At 37.5% G+C, this 17265-nt stretch overlaps 1 protein-coding gene across 2 annotated transcripts in view; it reads left to right on the top strand.

Moving 5' to 3' along the window:
• The window catches only part of GABBR2 (gamma-aminobutyric acid type B receptor subunit 2), a 457827-nt gene that overhangs the window by 89635 nt on the left and 350927 nt on the right, over positions 1-17265 (top strand). The gene's annotated exons all lie outside the window — the stretch shown is intronic.

Here is a 17265-nt window from a genome sequence, read left to right as displayed (position 1 = left end):
TTCCTTGTGTATCAATACAGGTATGTTACGCTCGGGAGAGTATGTTTATGTTCATGTCATGAATATTTGGGACTGACATCTCATTCATGTTTATTGTGAAACCAAAAAAAAGGAGGGGGAAAGATCACATTGATAATGCTATTAAAAGTATAGGGATACTATGTCCTGTTTTGTGTTGCCTTATACTAAAAAACACTTAAAGTGCAAGTTTCCTTAAAAATACATTTTCCATATTGACACTGCAATGTCTTGCACAGTTTCCTTTGTATTTGAATGCCAAGATTTGAGAATGATAGATCTGATAAAGCCTTGCATATACTAGGATGAATAGCAATGCATTGAATTATGAGGCAACATATATGATGTTCTCCCAAGTGAAAATTATACTCAATTTTCAGTAAAAAACTTCAAATGTTTGTTGGAAATCCAAATTAGCAATATGGCAAGGCTATCTTATGAAATACTTCTGTAAGTTCTCAAAAGTCCATTACAGAGGTAGTTTCTCAGAGGGTATTTGCTGTTTTACATCTTCTGCAGCAGCATGTCTGGCCTTGTCCTTTAGGATTCTCATTTGGACTAAATGCATTCCTTCTTATTAGACTAAAGTTGTAATATAGCTTTTTCTTTTTGTCTGTATTTCTATCTGTCTTTTGTTTTAATTCTACGTGTCCTTTACCACTCCATCCCCCACCTCCTTATTATTTTTCACATCTCAATTTATTCCCTTTGAAGAGGGATGCGACTAGTAAGTGGGAATGCGGGACAGAAGTATTGATAAGGTACCAGGTTGGGTTGGGTTAGACACAGCTCTGAGCTCAGGATCGAGTATTGAGGGAACTGGGAGATATGGTTAAGACAGATGGTAGATTCTCGGGGAAACATATAGAAGCTCTATAGGCAGACACTTCCGTCACTGTTTAGCCAAAAGGATTATGATTACGTTTATTTTTAATTAAGTTCTGTTAGTAAGCCTAGCCCTGTGATAAAAGAATGCAGCAGGCATGGATGGGGAATGATTGTGTGAAGGAGAAGGATTAGGTAGAAATAATTGGGATGTCTCAGGGCAGAAGTGATGCTACGACCTAGAGTAATCAGGGAAGTGATGGAAACTCTACATGACAATACATTCTTGCACACCCAGCTGTAATCTATTTCCCTGCCTATTTTAATCAGATGGTAGGAAATAAAAATAATTTTTTATTTGTTTACCTGAAGGAAGTCATTCAAATGAGAGCTGTCCTTAAAGGACCAGGGCTCATAATCACAGTTTAGATGATGGATGTTTTAGCCAGATTCACTTGGTGCTGTTATGTCTGCTAGGACTATTTCAGATCTCCTTTCCTAACTTTTACCAGCTCTCTGTTCCCACCTATTTTTTCTACCCCAAACTAAATCTTCCCAATCCTGTTTTTCCACATCATAGCTCTATAGAATGTAGTACTTGCCTGAAAGACAAGATCCTGATGCTGAAACACATAAGTTACATTTAAGTGTTGCTGCAGGCTTTTGTATGTTTCCTGACCAGTAGTAACACCAGTGAGTAACAACTATGAACCCTGCAGCTGGGGAGTGAAGTGATGGGGAGCAAGGGTTCATTTACACAGGCTATAGTGTATGTTTGCAACTTCTAGGGCTGGTCCCAGTCAAAAAATAGTCCTGACAAAAGCTATGAGTAGAAGAATGTTTAATCTAAATCAGATCCCACTTTTCCCCTCTGTTTACCAAGATTAGCAGATGCCTTCTTTCCAGGAATATAGCCTAGGCAATCTGGTGTTTTCTACGGAAAGTTGTAATTACATTATGTTGTAAATACCTTAAATGATTGTAGTATTTCAATATTTCTTTTAAATGATTACAGGCAAAATTACTTTCACTGAGCTTTTGCAAACTCTGACTTGCAAGGAATTACCCTGGGACCTCAGCAAAAGGTGTCACATCCTGTGTTTGTAGCCTCTTGCTTTCCTTTCCCAAAGAATACTACTTAGCCTATGAATCCCTAGCCTGAACTGTTGCATGGAGCTATTTTCTGCAGTGTACAAGACTTTGGATTTGCCTTGAAATTCATGAGGGTGCCGTCAACCCATGCCGTCAGCTTGTCAAGGCCCCGCTGAAGGGCAGCCCACTCCTCTAGCGTACAAACAACAATTTGACTTGGCTGAACTTAGGTAAATGAGTTGCAAAGCAGTTCAGTTTGCTTTTCCAATGACTTTCTTGAAGGGGAAAGTTGTGTCTTTCAGAGATCTGTCAAGATGAAGACTTGACCTTTATCCTTTTCTGCTTGTCTCCACAGTTTGTAGGGTTGCCTTGATATTCCATTTAGCTCACTCAGCTGTTGCGTGTTTGAACTTTGAGCAGTTCCCAAGTCATTACTGTAACTTAGCAAATTCCAAACTGGTATTCTCTGCTTTGGTAGCTTCTTGTAGAATTAAAGATATAAAAAGAGGAGCTTATGTTTCTACAACACCGAATTCTTTTTCAGGGACCAATGTCATGAGAGAGTTAGTGCATTTAGATTTGAGTCTAAAAAGGGTTTGTCCAACAAGCACTTGCTGGCAGGGGTTGGACTTAGCATAAAAGCAATGTTATCTGACTCTGACCTTTGTGTTTAGAGCATTAGCTGATATTTAGAGCCTCATGTTTGTGTCTCTTCTCAGCTTGAGGTAATTCAGTCCTGCCACTCAAATGATTTTTTTTTTTTTTTTTTTACTGCCAAGCCCAAATTGGTCTGAACAAGGTACACAGGTTTCTACTGAAGGTGTCTTGACATTAATTTAGTTAAACTAGAAGCATTAATCTGTCTAGATGTTTAGATTGAAAAAAAGGTATCTTCTACTCAGGTCCTTGATGTCCATTTTATGGCTTATATTAAAAGGAAACAAAGTCATCCCACATAAACATTTTTCATTAAGCAGAAGAAATATGTTTCTGAAGATGTTACTCATTCTAGGACTTCAGACTTCAAGAAAATATTTATGAATGAGTGATAGTAATAGGAGAGCTTACATTAACTATGTGAGGTCTTAAAATGGGGCAGCAGGCAACTAAGCAGCAGGCAACTAAAATTTTTGGACCAGATTAAAGCTGTGCCAATATCACTTCTGTTTTACTGTTTCATAATAGAAAGCAGTGCTGTTTACATTCTTCTGAATAATCCGTGTGTACTTTCAACGCAGGTATCTTATAAAAATTGTAATCTCTTGGACAAAAAGGATTGTCTCTGTGCAGAGCAAATAATTCTTATCAGATTAATTTACACAAGTATTTCATAAGATCAATTATTTTAAACACTTTTAATTAAATGGCTTTTAGAATCATAGCATCCTATTTGCTGCATGCTAAAATGTGTAATTGAGAACTTATTTGGAATTTACTGAAGATGAGAAAGTTCAAGACCCAATGCCACGGTGTTTTTTGAAAAGACTGAACTAAGCCCTTAAATGATGTTTCATGGTGTGTGCACAAAATCACTGAAGGTGATAAAGAATTGTGTTAGGAAGCAAATTTATTTTTACTCAGCGAAGAATAAAAGGCTAACCAGTATAAAGTTGCTCATAACACCCCTGATGGAGTTAAGGCACAAACAAGTGAAAAACCTGCCAAAACAGGACTGTAAAGAATCTCTTTTAAATTGTTAGGAGATGGTCAAGAGAAGAACTAGCACATTGTTACCTGTGAGATAATCTGTTTTCCATACTTTAGGGTGTAGAGCAGTACACAGCACTCTGAAGTTAATTGTCAGAGTCTAGGTAGGAAATCTTAAATATTGAGATCTTTTGAATGTTGATTGAATGTTAAAATACAAATTTGAGAAAATTTCTCTGTGTAATACCGCAGACAACTCTCGTAGTCTATTTTTTTCTGCATTCAAGAGTTTTGTGTTACCATCTCATAATTAACTGTGTTCTTTTTTTCCCCTAATTTTTATGGGTGAACACGCTGTTTACGTGTAACATAAATTTACAGAAGTGATTGTACCACCATTATGAAGAATGCTATGGGAAAATTTTCTATTTTCCTTCCCTCAATAGAGTTTTGTTATCATAGTGGATTTAGAGAATGAGAATTTTTGGAATTTGGAGGTGTAGTTGTTTTGTCATGTCTACTTCTAACATCTTCTGAAAAATTCTGGGAAGCTGAGCTTAAAGAAGTGAATAGGCTTGTGCGGTTATGGGAGACATATGATGCTTACCCCCTCCCCACCCCAAGCTGACCACATGTTTGCATGCTAACACACCATATGCCACCCAAATCCATGTTAATATTGTGCATTTTATGGTTAATACATATCTTTGCCTGTCTCTGTTCTTCTTTGGTGTGGGTGTGAGTCTTCTAGCTTCCAACTGGTGTAATAGCTTAAACTACACTGCGAACGCACTGAAATCCTGTACTTACTCAGTCTGCCATCAGTTTATATCTAGCAGCATAAGTAGAAGGCAGTGGGAGAATCTATTACTGTTTGTTTTACTGGTTTTACTGCTTCTAGGGATTACAGTTTCTACTGCATCTGAGAAAGTGGTTATTTCATGGTCTCATAAACTGGCATCCGAGATGTTATTATATCAACAAGCGCTTCTTAGCCCAGCAAGCAGTTTGTGATTCCAGCACTGTTTGAGGAGACATCAGGATGGAGGGTGGGTTTCTTTTACAGTTGATGTGTACAAGTACGCTGTTAAACTGTTGTATTCTCGAAGCCGAGATAGCGGGTGTTGAAAAGAGCATCTCCTTTTGACTATTGAATTGTTGTTCTAAAAGCACAGCAGTGCTGTCATCAGCTTCGTCCCTCTGTCCCTGCCCCTGCGTGCATGCACAGACACAAGTGTACATACATATCTTCATTTGTCAAAGTAGAAGGGATGGTGTGAACTCTTCCGACTCACTTGAGTGCGAGGTCAGCAGACTCATATTTGAACAGCTGTAAATATCAGCTGTGCTTTGTCAGCTCGCTTTACCTGAAGTGGGAACCACTCACATAAACTTTTTTCACTGGCCTGTAGCAGCCAGAGGATTGGTTTTGACCACAGCCTCAGCAGAAAACATTCTTCTTGGTGCTACTGTGCTATCTGGTTACAGCACTGGAGTGTATCTGCTCTCTTATTTTCTCAAAACCTGTTACTTGAAAACCTAATACAGACTTGCTTATATGCATTCTTGCTACTGTTTTTTAAATATGTGTCTCTCCTGCACCAATGCTTTCCACAACTGTCAATTTTTGTGCAGTTTCAGGTAAACAACAGAAAAACTATTGAAATCTCTCTTACTGCACCACTACGTGGTAACAGAAGACTTAATGACTGTAATGTCTTTCCTCCTCTCGAAGGACTCCGAGTATTGTATTTTAAATAAGACATTTGAAGTCTATGAAGGTATTCAGAGCACTGGTTCATTTTAAAAAGCAGGTTTTGCTGAGCAGGATCATTAGTGATTTAATATTTCACCTGGTTAGGACTTGCATGTTTTCCTTCAATTTGCCTAAAACAATGCTAAGAAAATTTTAACTCATTACCACCTTTTCTTTTACCTTTTACCTTTATGATCCCATAGGAAGAAATAAAATTGATCAAGAGCTACACAAAGTACTTTTTTTTTTTTTTTCTCACTTGAAATGTGTTATCAGCCTCACTTGGACAAAGTGATTAGAATTATCCTGTTAGCATTTCATGCCATTCCAACCTGTCAGGATTCTGGGTGACAGTCAGTTCTTATTTGGAGAACGGATGTCAAGAATCTTCTTAGTTCCCTGTGCAGTCTTAAAGAAATTTAGGTCTATTGGAATGCATGGTGTGATAGAAAACATACTGTCTAAGTAGCTTGATATTTGCATGATTTTTTTTTTAACCTCTAGGCAAGCTAAGGCTGAGTGAATGGATATTTTTAAGGCAAGGATGTCTTATAGACAGGTGGAAAAATTGATCTGTTTGTCTATCCAGGTAATAAATGGGTCAGAGAATTTTCCACTATGATGATTTAGTCATATTTAATCGCTTACAGTTTAGTTGCGCTTAGACAAGTCAATTGTACTCATGCATATAAGCTTTGCCTACAGGGTAGCACTGCCTACCAGAGCATTATGTGCCAAACTAATAGCAGCTATCAGTGAGGTGCCACATACACCACAGTGTGAAGGTAACTGCATAAATAACAGAGGATTTTGTGGTTTGGAAACTTCTTTGAGGTGTGTGTCAATGAAATTTCTGTAGAGTTTGGTTATACATGCCAACCAGCAGGAATTTCTGGTGCAGTGAGACGTGACTGATGGAATTCATGTTGGGTTTTTATTATGAAGGAGAATAGCACATATAGAGACAGAGCAGCCCCCTTTGGGGGTTATAGCTCTTACAGTTAATCCTGGATGTCAGGCAGGCAATGAGTTGAAGAACAAATGAGTTCATTGTGGGTGTGTCACAAGCAAATATTGTATTTAACTAACTAAATTAGGTAACTAAGGAAGAGAAATAGGCTGACCTAATTGGCTGAGCTGGACAAGCTGGCAGGTCTTAGCTTCTGAAATGGATTGTTTGCGGTTTCCAGACTTGCACTGAATGTATTTGCCTTTAAAAGTCTGGGAGGTAGATCTGAAGCTGGCTGCAGGTTTGACCCGTGCACTCTAAATACATTTCCTCTGCATACAGCCCAGCTTTATTTCACTTTTGTTCCACAGGTCTTATTTTTTCCGGAGCATGAGGTGGAACCCTCAAGGGTTGATACATCAAGGTGAATAATGCTCTGCTCATGGCAAGCTTGATTAAGGTTCTCTGTAGCTGCTCCAAGGTGGGAAAGAGTATTGGTCATTCTGCTTGCAGAAATCCCATGCTATGCTGTTCAGTGTGAGTGTTCAGGATTTATTTGGCAGCCTGCTAGCCTGTCTTGATCCTACAAAGAAACAGCTCTTTGTTAATGAGTTTGCAGTTTACAATATGGACACAATATATTGTTTGTATAGGTTTAAAGCCAGAGAAATTTAGTGTCCATGTGTGAATGTGACAGGACCATGAGTCAGACAGATGCACCATTTCGGGTTTTTGAAGTGGTTACTAATGTCTACTAATTAGCTTCCAGGGGTATAAAACCCAACTAGGCTAAGATGACCTTTAAATAGGGAAAACTCAAATTAAGTTGGTCAAGTTATTACATAAAACCCTTCCTGCAGAGTTCATGAAGACTGAAACAGTTTTAAACATATTTGCTTTCCAATATCTCCCTTTACTTCTAGGACCGCTCCTTTTCTTTCCTTTGCCTCTGAGGCTCAACTTCAAGTCCGTTCTTTGTTGCAGCTAAGACCATGACACATCAGGTTTGTGTTAGTCTGCCAGTTCCCTTCTGGAGTCTCGTTGCTGCTGCCTTCTTGCCCCAAGTCATTTTGTGTGTGGGAAATGGGTAGCACACTGTTGTGTTAAAATGGTATCACGCACCATGATCCCATTTGTCGTACTGGGTGTGAATTAGGAGCACGTGCAGTCTTTCAGGTGCTGCAAATCAGTTTGCTGTCTTTTATATATTATTTTTTTTTAAATTTAAAATTTCTCCCTTTTCCAAAATGTTCCCAGGGACAGTAAGTTGCTTGCACTGTGTAGTTATCCAGTGAATAACAGAGTTTATTGTGACAATTTGCATTGCGTGAAATACAGTGGCCCATACTGGTGGGTCAGAAGAAACTTCTGAGCTGCTGTATTTATTGCAGGCATATTCCTACTGTTAGAGAAATCTGTCAAATATAACTAAGAGAAGCCCAAGCCACCATTCAAAATTTGGTTTTCAGCCTGGAGGAGGAAAAAATACTATGATCTTTGGGAAAAGGCTGCAGGGTTCCTAATGGATACTTGGATTTGGAGAGGTTTTGGTACCTGCCAACTGTGAAGCATCGTGCCTAGTCACTCACTGCGCCATCTGGGTAGTGGTTTAAACAAAGCTATAGTCTTTCCATACTGTTTGTTTTGCGAGGTGTTAAGGGGAAAAAAAACCCCATATATAATGTTTACCTGTGCTGCTAGACACTCTATTTCCAGCCTAAGACTTCCGTAAAATGGGGAATTATTGTAGTCTAGTGCTATGTTAATTTAAGCCAAATTAAAACATACCATGAATTTCATTTGGCTTTTATGGGCAAAATTATAAGTGGTAGCTTATCCAAATGATCACACATTATTTCTCTTTAAATTAGCTTAGCAGAGTTTTAGTCACTGTAGACAAAGTTCAACTATTCTGTATCACAGGAAGATTTTAATTAAAAATCATAGAAGTGTGATGAAAAATAAGACACCAGGTTTTCTTGACTTTTGGGTCACTAAATTTATTTTTGCTATTCTTAATTTATTAAGGCTTTTTTGACCTCTTAATTTTTCAGTTGTATTGTTCTTCTGTGTCTTTGTTTCCAAAATTGCTTGTTGGGGGATTAAAATTGAAAAAAAAAAATAATTTTTTTTTCAAACAATATTGCTTCAGAAAAAGTCAAGCTGGTAGTTAACTAATTTGTACCACTTGGCATTCTTCATGAGGAGCATCATCCTTTAAAGGAGGAGTTTAATCCTATTTTCCACGAAGACTAGATGCTTTCTGACCTTTTATTAGAATTCAAATATACTCTCAAGAATGCCACAGACATTCTTGTGATAGCTTAAGAGATCTTATCATGTTTTCCAGGTAAGCAACTTTCAGAAGCTATAAGAACAATTCTGAAGGGCCTCGGAGTCATCTGTGTCTCTTGTCATGCCCAGTGAGCGTTTAGTTAGAAAATTCTGTGGCTGTGAACACTGACGGACAGACTCTTTTGCCTTATGACCGAGGCATATACAAGAGACTTTATTTTGACATGACACCTTAACCAGGAAGTTATTGAAAAGCACTTTTTCCTCTTTTTCTTACACCCAGAATAGTGTCTTACGTTACATTTATGTCAGAAAAATATCAAGTATCTTTTTTTCTTTAGCCTTATAAATCTAGGTTCTTTTTCAGGAGTGAGTAGGTCCTGGGAAAGAAAGAATCCATATAGCAGGCTTCCTCCAGAACTCGTTCTTTCTGATTGCCGAGGGCCAAGTGATTTTTCAAAACATGATTGCTCTTCTATCTCAGTTTCAGTTGCAACTTATTACGCAAGAGTGGGGTGCCGTACACTATGATGTGTATTGCTGGTACTTCAGATGTTCCATGCTGATACACTTATTTTTTTTTCCATCTACAAGAGCTTGATCGTTATTAATAAATTTGGATTTTCTTCTTCTCTATTATTTTCTCTTATTTTAGTCCTTCCTTTTATTTTACTAAAAATAGAATTGAGTACTCCTGTATTAAATTTTGATTTATTATTTTTGATTGTTCATGCTGCAAGTCATATCTTTTGCTCATATTCTAGACCTGGGAAAGAAAACCAAATATCATATTTACACGTGATCACACACATCCTTTTGCTTTTCTGACAACTTTTCTTATATTCCGAAAAGCGCAGGGAATGGAGTGAAAGGAAATCTAACCAAAATATTCCAACAGACTGTGACTAGATCTGGTATGATCTATGAAGTCATAGGCTATTTATGGCAATGTAACAATAAATGGTAATGAATGAAGGGAAGAAAAATAAAGATATAAGGCAAGTACAAAACTGATCAATTGACATTAGTGACTCGGTTGAACCTGCTTTAGCTCTTCATTTTGTAATAAAACTGCAACTGGCAGATGTGTTCTTAATCTACTACAGCACATCTTTGTTTCAAAATGAGAGGCAACAAAATAGTAAGTAGTCTGCATCAATAAATTTAAGTGATAATGATCTTGGGGCTCAAGTGTCTGAAACAATTATCACCTTTTTTAGGTTACTTAAATGCAAACCCACAAATGATTTCCTAGGGGAATTTTAAAAAGCCTTTTGATGCAAATAAAGAACAGAGGTATTTTCCTCATTTGTTGAATAATTAAAATTAATTCTTTGTTTTGTTAGAAATCATTGTAATGTTGAACTTCTTTGGCAAAAATTGAAAAAGCTGGAGAAGACTGAGCCAGCCTATTCTTAAGAGCAGAATGTGTTAGTTGTTTTCTAAATATCTTTGGGTATATTCTTTTTCCTACACTACTCCTCTGGACTTTCACGCTTTTCTATAATTCCACGTATTTCCATAGAAAAATAACAGCAATGGAGCTGTATAGATTATGTAAGGAGGAAGAAGCAAAAGTGAACAAGGCACTGGTCTCACTGTTAATACTGATTATACCAATATCACTGTTAGGTGTTAGAGCATGGAGAGGTCAGAGAAAATGATATAGTACTAAGACTTAGTTTTGTTTTTTACATATTTATTCTATAAAGCTGTGAAAGTCCACATGCAGCTTAAAGGATACTTGGAAAAAGTTTAATTCAAGATGACAATGTGTATGTGAAGTCATCCATTTAAATCAATGCTGCTACACAAGATGGTTTTACAGATTTTTATTTTTTAAATATTATTTGATTGATGCAGAAGTGAATGACTTAAATTAAATGGACTGGTATGCTGTGGGTGAAAAAATACAGGCTGCATGTTATGAAATCCTCTCTGGGCCAGGAACATTAGAATTGACACTGATTTGATTTTGGTTAGATGATGGGTCCAGCAGAACTCAAGAACTTATACTGTGGATCTGACTAATTGCTCATATTACACAATAGGATGTGTCTGTGGCCCAAATGTTAGCTTTCCGTTAGCAGTTCAGAATAAGATATGATTGTTTAAATTTCATGTTTACCATCTTAGAGGTGTTCTGTAAAGTGCTACCCGAATTGCGAATTTTATCACTGTGCAGCCCTATACAACTTACACATTTGATGCGTGACACAGCCAGAAACAGGATACAGTGGAACCTATCTAAAATTACTCATGTGTGGGGTCCTCCACAGGCTGCTATGGGGTGAATATCTGCTCCATTGTGATCCTCCATGAGCTGCAAGGGGATCACCATTGTCTTCACCATGGGTTGCAGGGGAATCTTCAGCATTTGGAGCACCTCGTTCCTTCCTTCTTCGCTGACCTTAGTGTCTACAGGGCTGTTTCTCTCACATTTTTCTCATAACTTTCTCACAGCTGCAGTATTTTTACTCTTTCTTAAACATGTTATCACAGCTGTGCCCCTAGCATCACTGGTGGGCTCAGCTCTGGGCAGTGGCAGGTCCATTTCAGAGCTGGTCCGAACTGCTCTATCAGACATGGGGGCAGCTCCTGATTTCTTCTTCCAGAAGCCACCTCTGCAGCTCCCCTGCTACCACAACCTTGCCATGTAACCCCAATACAGAATTGTGAAAGGCAGTGATCTTCATATCGCAAATATGCAAAATTTTTCTTGATGATCTGAATTTTCTTTATGTAACAGTTACAGATCAAGGAAAGGCTTCAGCTTTCTTTGAGGAACTTCCAACCTGAGTGTAAGTTTATTGTGAAAAAAGGAAGTAAATTTAATCTCTTCTATTACTGTCTGTTTAATCACGGTACAAATTCAGGTAAAGTCAGTTTTGATTGCACAGGTTTTATCTATTTGCTACACTCAACTCCTTTTCATATTGGAGTTCTTAAATTGCAATCATCCAGTGTAAATGTTATATACTTAAAGACTTAATAACAAGATAGAAAATATACTTTCTACATTTTTTCCCACTTATCTTTTTTTTTTTTTCCTTGACTTATGTGTGCTTCTTTGATAAGGAGAGACAGGAAATTTTTGTTTATTTTGCTGGATGGACTCAGTTACCAAATAGTGAGCTAAGAAAAGAAAAAAAATTATGTGGAGCAAGAAGCTGAGCCTTCACAAGGTGTTTAGACAGGCTCTTAGGAAATGAGACAACAGAAGAGTGGTCACCCTTGCTGTGGAGTCACTGACTGCAGAGGCAGGTAGCAACTGATATAGAATAGGAGCTTTTATAAAGGATGCTAAGCACTAGTACCTTAGTGATAGCACTTCATGAACCATTCCCTGTACAGCAGGCAGGATCAGATAAAGAAGTTGCTAGGTAAAGTCTCAAAGTGTTTCAAGAAGTGTCAAGGTGGCTTGATTTACTGGGAAATATTTCACTGAACAGACTAAATCCTCTTCTGCTGTGTTTACTTCTTGTAAACCAAAATGAAATCTGATTTCTAGTAGTTAAAATTAAAACATGGTACTGAAATTATGTGCACAACAGCGCACAGTTTGGGACAAATTAAATTCATTTTAAGTTGCAGAAGGCTGATGTAGTTATTGGAGTGGGTTGCTTTTGTTTTTCAAAGACAGAGTACAGGGATGGCTATAGTAGTTCATGCCACGACTTGGTGCAAGTACTCAGAATTGCTCTGGAAAAGATGATGTGTAGGATGAGTCAAGACAGGGTAAGCAAAGCATTTTAATTCTGCTTCCCCACAACACCATCCTATCCTCCAATTATTTGTGTTTCAGCCTGAGAAAATCACTATCTCGTTATTAGTAAGTTTAGTATTGTTTTTTGATCTATGAACTAGTCTCATTTCTTTTCACATATTTGCGAATTTTTACTGTGCATAACGTCCCCTGGCAAAGCATTTCACATTTATTTCATATGGGATGAAGAAGTTCAGAACAAATGAAAGGAATTCCTTTTTTTTTTTTTTTAATGGATAATTATGTTGTCACTGGATTTTGTGGTTGCTAGAGTGGTGGTTCCAAGAGCAGTCGTAAAAATTCATGGACTACAGCAATTAAATGCAAAATTAGAATTTCTGGCTCTGAAAGTATCTAAGTTGTAGATATCTGAAAACAAAGAGGATACCTCAGGAGATGCAATCCCTGCCCATAAAACCAGGCACAGGATGTGAACCTCATTGACCTTTGTTGTAGATCAGAGCAGTTGTCCATCTGCTTCTTCACTGAATTATTTGTATCATTTGATGAATTTAAAGAAGTTAATGCAAATCAGATGAAAATTATTTTTCGTGTTCTTTGTGTCTTAGACTGACAGCATGAAAGGAGCTAACATGGAGTTAGAGCAAGATTTGGCAAGAGGATAGGAATGAGGCTTTGTACCTCTGTTCTCTCTGTTCTAGGAAGTCTCATCATGTATTTATGAGCACTTGCTTCTCTTTCCAATAATATTCAGTGCAGAGTGCTGCTGAAAGCTCTTGTATCACTTGAAAAATGATGATATTTCATTATGCAGATGACAGCTGTTGGTTATTCCCCCTTATCATAACGAAATCTCTAAACTCAATAGTCGGTAGCTCAATAGGTACCAAAATTGTTCCTCCTGTTTACTTTTACTCAGACTAAGGAGAGTTGTGCCAGAATACAACTAACTGAAAAACAGCTGGGCATAGCTATCCAGCAGCTAGAAATCTAAATACAACCATGCATCTGACCAGTGCATCAGTTTACAATTGTCCTCATTGCTATATCAGTTAAATTACAAGTATCTGCTGTTCTGCTTGTCTTGTATTTACGTGGATCTGTCCGTATTAGAGGAGTCGGCAAAGCCTTCTGTATCAGACACATACAAATTTCCATATTTCCATTCTGTGCACTAATGATTTGTACTGTGTCATGTTTATGACCCTGAGGGTTTGAGTACACACCCCAATGTCTCTCTTGCTGTCTGCAAGGCAGCCTTCCTGGCAGCCAGCAAACCTCACAAGTCAGTTCTGCTGCTTCTCCTAATATCAGTGGTGTGTGTCCTTCACATGGGACATCCTTCCTCTCAGCTGCAGAGGCCTTTGGAGAAGTTCTCACTTGTGTATTCGGTTGCTGTGTTTCAAATACAAAGAGCTTTTCTCTCCAAAAAGCTTTTTTTGTCCTGTCCTTTGTGCTTCAGTCAGTACCTTGGTGAAGGATGATAGTTTTCATTTGACAGCCTCTCCTTTTAAAGAGAGTTCAGGAAGGTTAAAACTTCAGTCCCCAGACTCTTTTGGCTCCTCTCCTATGCAGCAGTTCATCTGGCTATTTTTCTTAATTAAAATAAGTAGTTCTGTTTCCTTGGAAATGGAAGCTATGCCTTTGTAAGGTGCCATCTGCGACAATTATCAGTCTTAGTTGCAGTGAGAAGTAAGACTCTTCAGAGACCTTTGTTTGGTGATTTTCTAGTATTTCACCTTGTGAATTGTCCACGTGATCTGTATCAAGCCAGTGCATTAAGAGATACATTTAATGTAATTATTTCATTAATATGCATGTTTACTATTTATATGTGGCTTAAAACTGTCTCTTGGCTGAGACTAAGCACAGCAATTATTGTGTTTGTGATGAGTAGCTCTCAGCCCCTTCCTCTGGAGAAATTTGTAGTGCATACGGGTGTCTCACGTATTTGAAATTACAGTTACAGTAAAACTAAATTTCTCCAATGAAAGGTATTGCAATCAAAAGAAATTGGACTAGTTCATAGATCAAAAAGGTGTTGCAATCCAGTACTTCACTGTGCAGTCAAGATAAACAGCACAGCGTCGCTGTCTGGTTTTATATGTGAACCAAAAGTGAGCTGGCTGCAGTTCAGCTCAGAAAAATAGAGGTGTGGGTGACAGTTTAGGTGAAAGAGCAAAACTATCTAGCAGAAGCAGTGTTGGCTCCTTCGCATGATATTTTTCATTGTTTAGGTTTGTGACTTTTTATGAGGAATTCCTTCCCCTTCATTGATGTTAGTCATGCTCCAATTAATAAGCCAGTCAGCTTCTTCTCATCCGCTTGTGGCCAGGACTTTTTAGCCTCTGCATTTTGATGTGGATTTTGGCTTTTATGCAATCTTATGTTGCTCCTGGACCTAGTTGTAGTCACTTGGTGACAACAACTCAGGTTCTCGTTTGGTGGTTTTATGATGGGAGTTTCAGTAGTGTCGCAGTGTTGCCCTATTCTAGGGTTTGCCAATAGAAAATCATGAGCAGCCATGGTGGCCTGAGATCTCTGAAAAAGTCGTGTAGTTAAAAGAGCTTCAGGAACTTGATAAGGGTATATTCCTCAAACTAGACTCAGGAAGAAATCTTTTCTAACTGCTTATCCATCTGGCTTGGTAGGGCTATTATTTTTATCTGAAAGTTTATTTTTTTAATGCTTGTGACAGACATGTTGCTCGCAGAGAAGGATGTTATACGGAGTGTATGTTGTGAAATGTGAAGTTAAACAAACGTGAAAGTCTGCTTTCTCCTGTCTTTCTCATTTTTCCTTTCATTTCTATCTAGTCATTGCCAGCCACAGTATGAAGTTCCCTTTCTTTATTTCTGAGACATACATTGGACTGTTTTGGCAGTTTTGCTCAAGGAGCAGGCTGAGTCCTGTAATTATTTGTGGTGGCCTAAAAGAGAAAGAGAGAGATGAGAGTAATTGAGAAGGAAATATGAAGATGGAAACATGGTAGGCTTTTAACTGAATTGTATTGAAAAAAAAGCCCACAAGTTACTGTACGTACTTCAGATTGATCAGTAATATGTCAGCAGTGTGAACCTTTCACTTTAGGAGAGAAATAATGCTTTTAGTATACCGTCCCAAGAGGTCACTATGTGATTGAAAGTATCATGCAAATATCTTTATAAAACTGCAAAGATCAAATAAACAAGAAAGGAAAAGTCTTATCATAATAACAATTCTGCATCTTCCAGCAAATTGACCTACTGGGATCTTTTGCTGCAGAAGTTAAGTTTACTGCAGTGAGAAACAATTTGTAGGCAAATAATAGTCAAAAGATCCATCAGTGTTTTTTGGTGTAAGGGTGAAATTTAGTGTGAATTTTACCTCAGATAACATACTGCAGGACTTTGTTGTTTAGAATACTAACTTTATTTCTCCATAACTTTTTATGTATGTAGAATTTTATTGTCTGCAGCTTCTGAATATTATTATCAACATCCTCCTTATTTCATTCTTAAACTGATATTCAGTGTTACACTGAAATTGTAACATAATGCAAAAAATTAGATTAAGTAATCTGGTTTTAAGTTAGTATGAAAACCAATTCAACAATCTCTCTTGCTGCAGTTTGAAATGATGATGTGGGTGAGGGCAAAGACTTGGCTAAGTTTAGTTTAATTTCAGATACTGAAAGCTACAGTGTCCTTGTATGCTTATAAAAGTAAAGTTGCTGAGCCTTCTAGCCGTGCTTTGAATAAACTGATCTTTAGCTAAGGGGTGGAGGAGTAAAACTGGAGGACGCTTCTTGTTCCAGTAATCACAATCTTAATTACTTCACAATGTCTGCTTGCCACCAATCCATCCGTCTGACAAGGGACCCTCTGCCGTATTGAATGTTCTTTTTTTATTTTTTTCTGTAATAAGAAGGAAAATGTGCTATATTATGCATTTTTGAAAAGTCCATGCAGTAAAAAGCTGTATCCTTTTGAATAAGTGGGAGCAATAATTCTATTCTTCCAGATAGAATGCAAGTAGAATAATTTTTCTTTTAGCATGTAAGAAGATTAATATATAAGCTTGCAAACTTCTTAGTCAAAATCTTTATTCTCTCAAAAGAATGCTAAACAATTACTACTAGGATGCAGATAGTAAATGAACTGGTTTATTGAATTATCATAATGAAATATTTGAGACTGCTGTATGGTGGTAGTTTATAAGTTATAAAGACTGCGTTTGAAGAAGACTTGGTAGAGGATGCAAAAGAGGGCAGAAAATTTTGTTGCAAAAAGAGAGATAAAGAAGTGGCTGCTACTGGAGAAATCTCAGCTGCTATTATAACTTGTTGGCACTCCTGACTCCCAGTACAGTTTGGAATCAAATTCTTAACTTCAGATATATGTTTTAGTAATACTCTGCTGCAGTACTGGGGAATTAAACCATGACTACATAAGTGGTTATGGATGATTGATACTATTCTATTCAAGGCTCGATATTCTTATTTTTTTTGCAGTACTGATCCATTGTTTCTTAGTTTTCAGTCCTGGTCAATGTTTATGGTAAAATTCTTTACACTTAAAATAATGATCAAACTAATTATGAGAGAAGCCCAGAACAAGTTACGTTGGAAGGGAGTTCAAAAGATCATTTGGTCCAGTCTTCTGCTCAAAGCAGGGTGAGCTATGAGAGCAGACTGATTAATTCTTGACAATTTAAGAGAATATTCTTTTAATATTTTTTGAAGACTTTGTGTTGTCCTAAATAATAGGCTCTCTACAGTATATTTTTGCACAGAATAATGAAGTGAGGCCTTAAGGAGAGGTTACTTAGGAGGCTTCATTAGAGACAGAACTTCCCTTAAAGAGGCCATGAGTAGTGTCAAACTTTTCTCCAGCTATGGGAGTCCTGCTGACATCTGGTGTTATGTGCTGAATTTTGCTTTAGGAAACAGTAGCTCTGAATGTAGAAAAGGTTTCA

This window comes from Phaenicophaeus curvirostris, chromosome 3, assembly GCF_032191515.1.
Source record: "Phaenicophaeus curvirostris isolate KB17595 chromosome 3, BPBGC_Pcur_1.0, whole genome shotgun sequence".
Classification (NCBI taxonomy): Eukaryota; Metazoa; Chordata; class Aves; order Cuculiformes; family Cuculidae; genus Phaenicophaeus; species Phaenicophaeus curvirostris.
The sequence above is the reverse complement of the archived record's forward strand: the minus strand, read 5'-3'. Positions and strand labels throughout refer to the sequence as shown.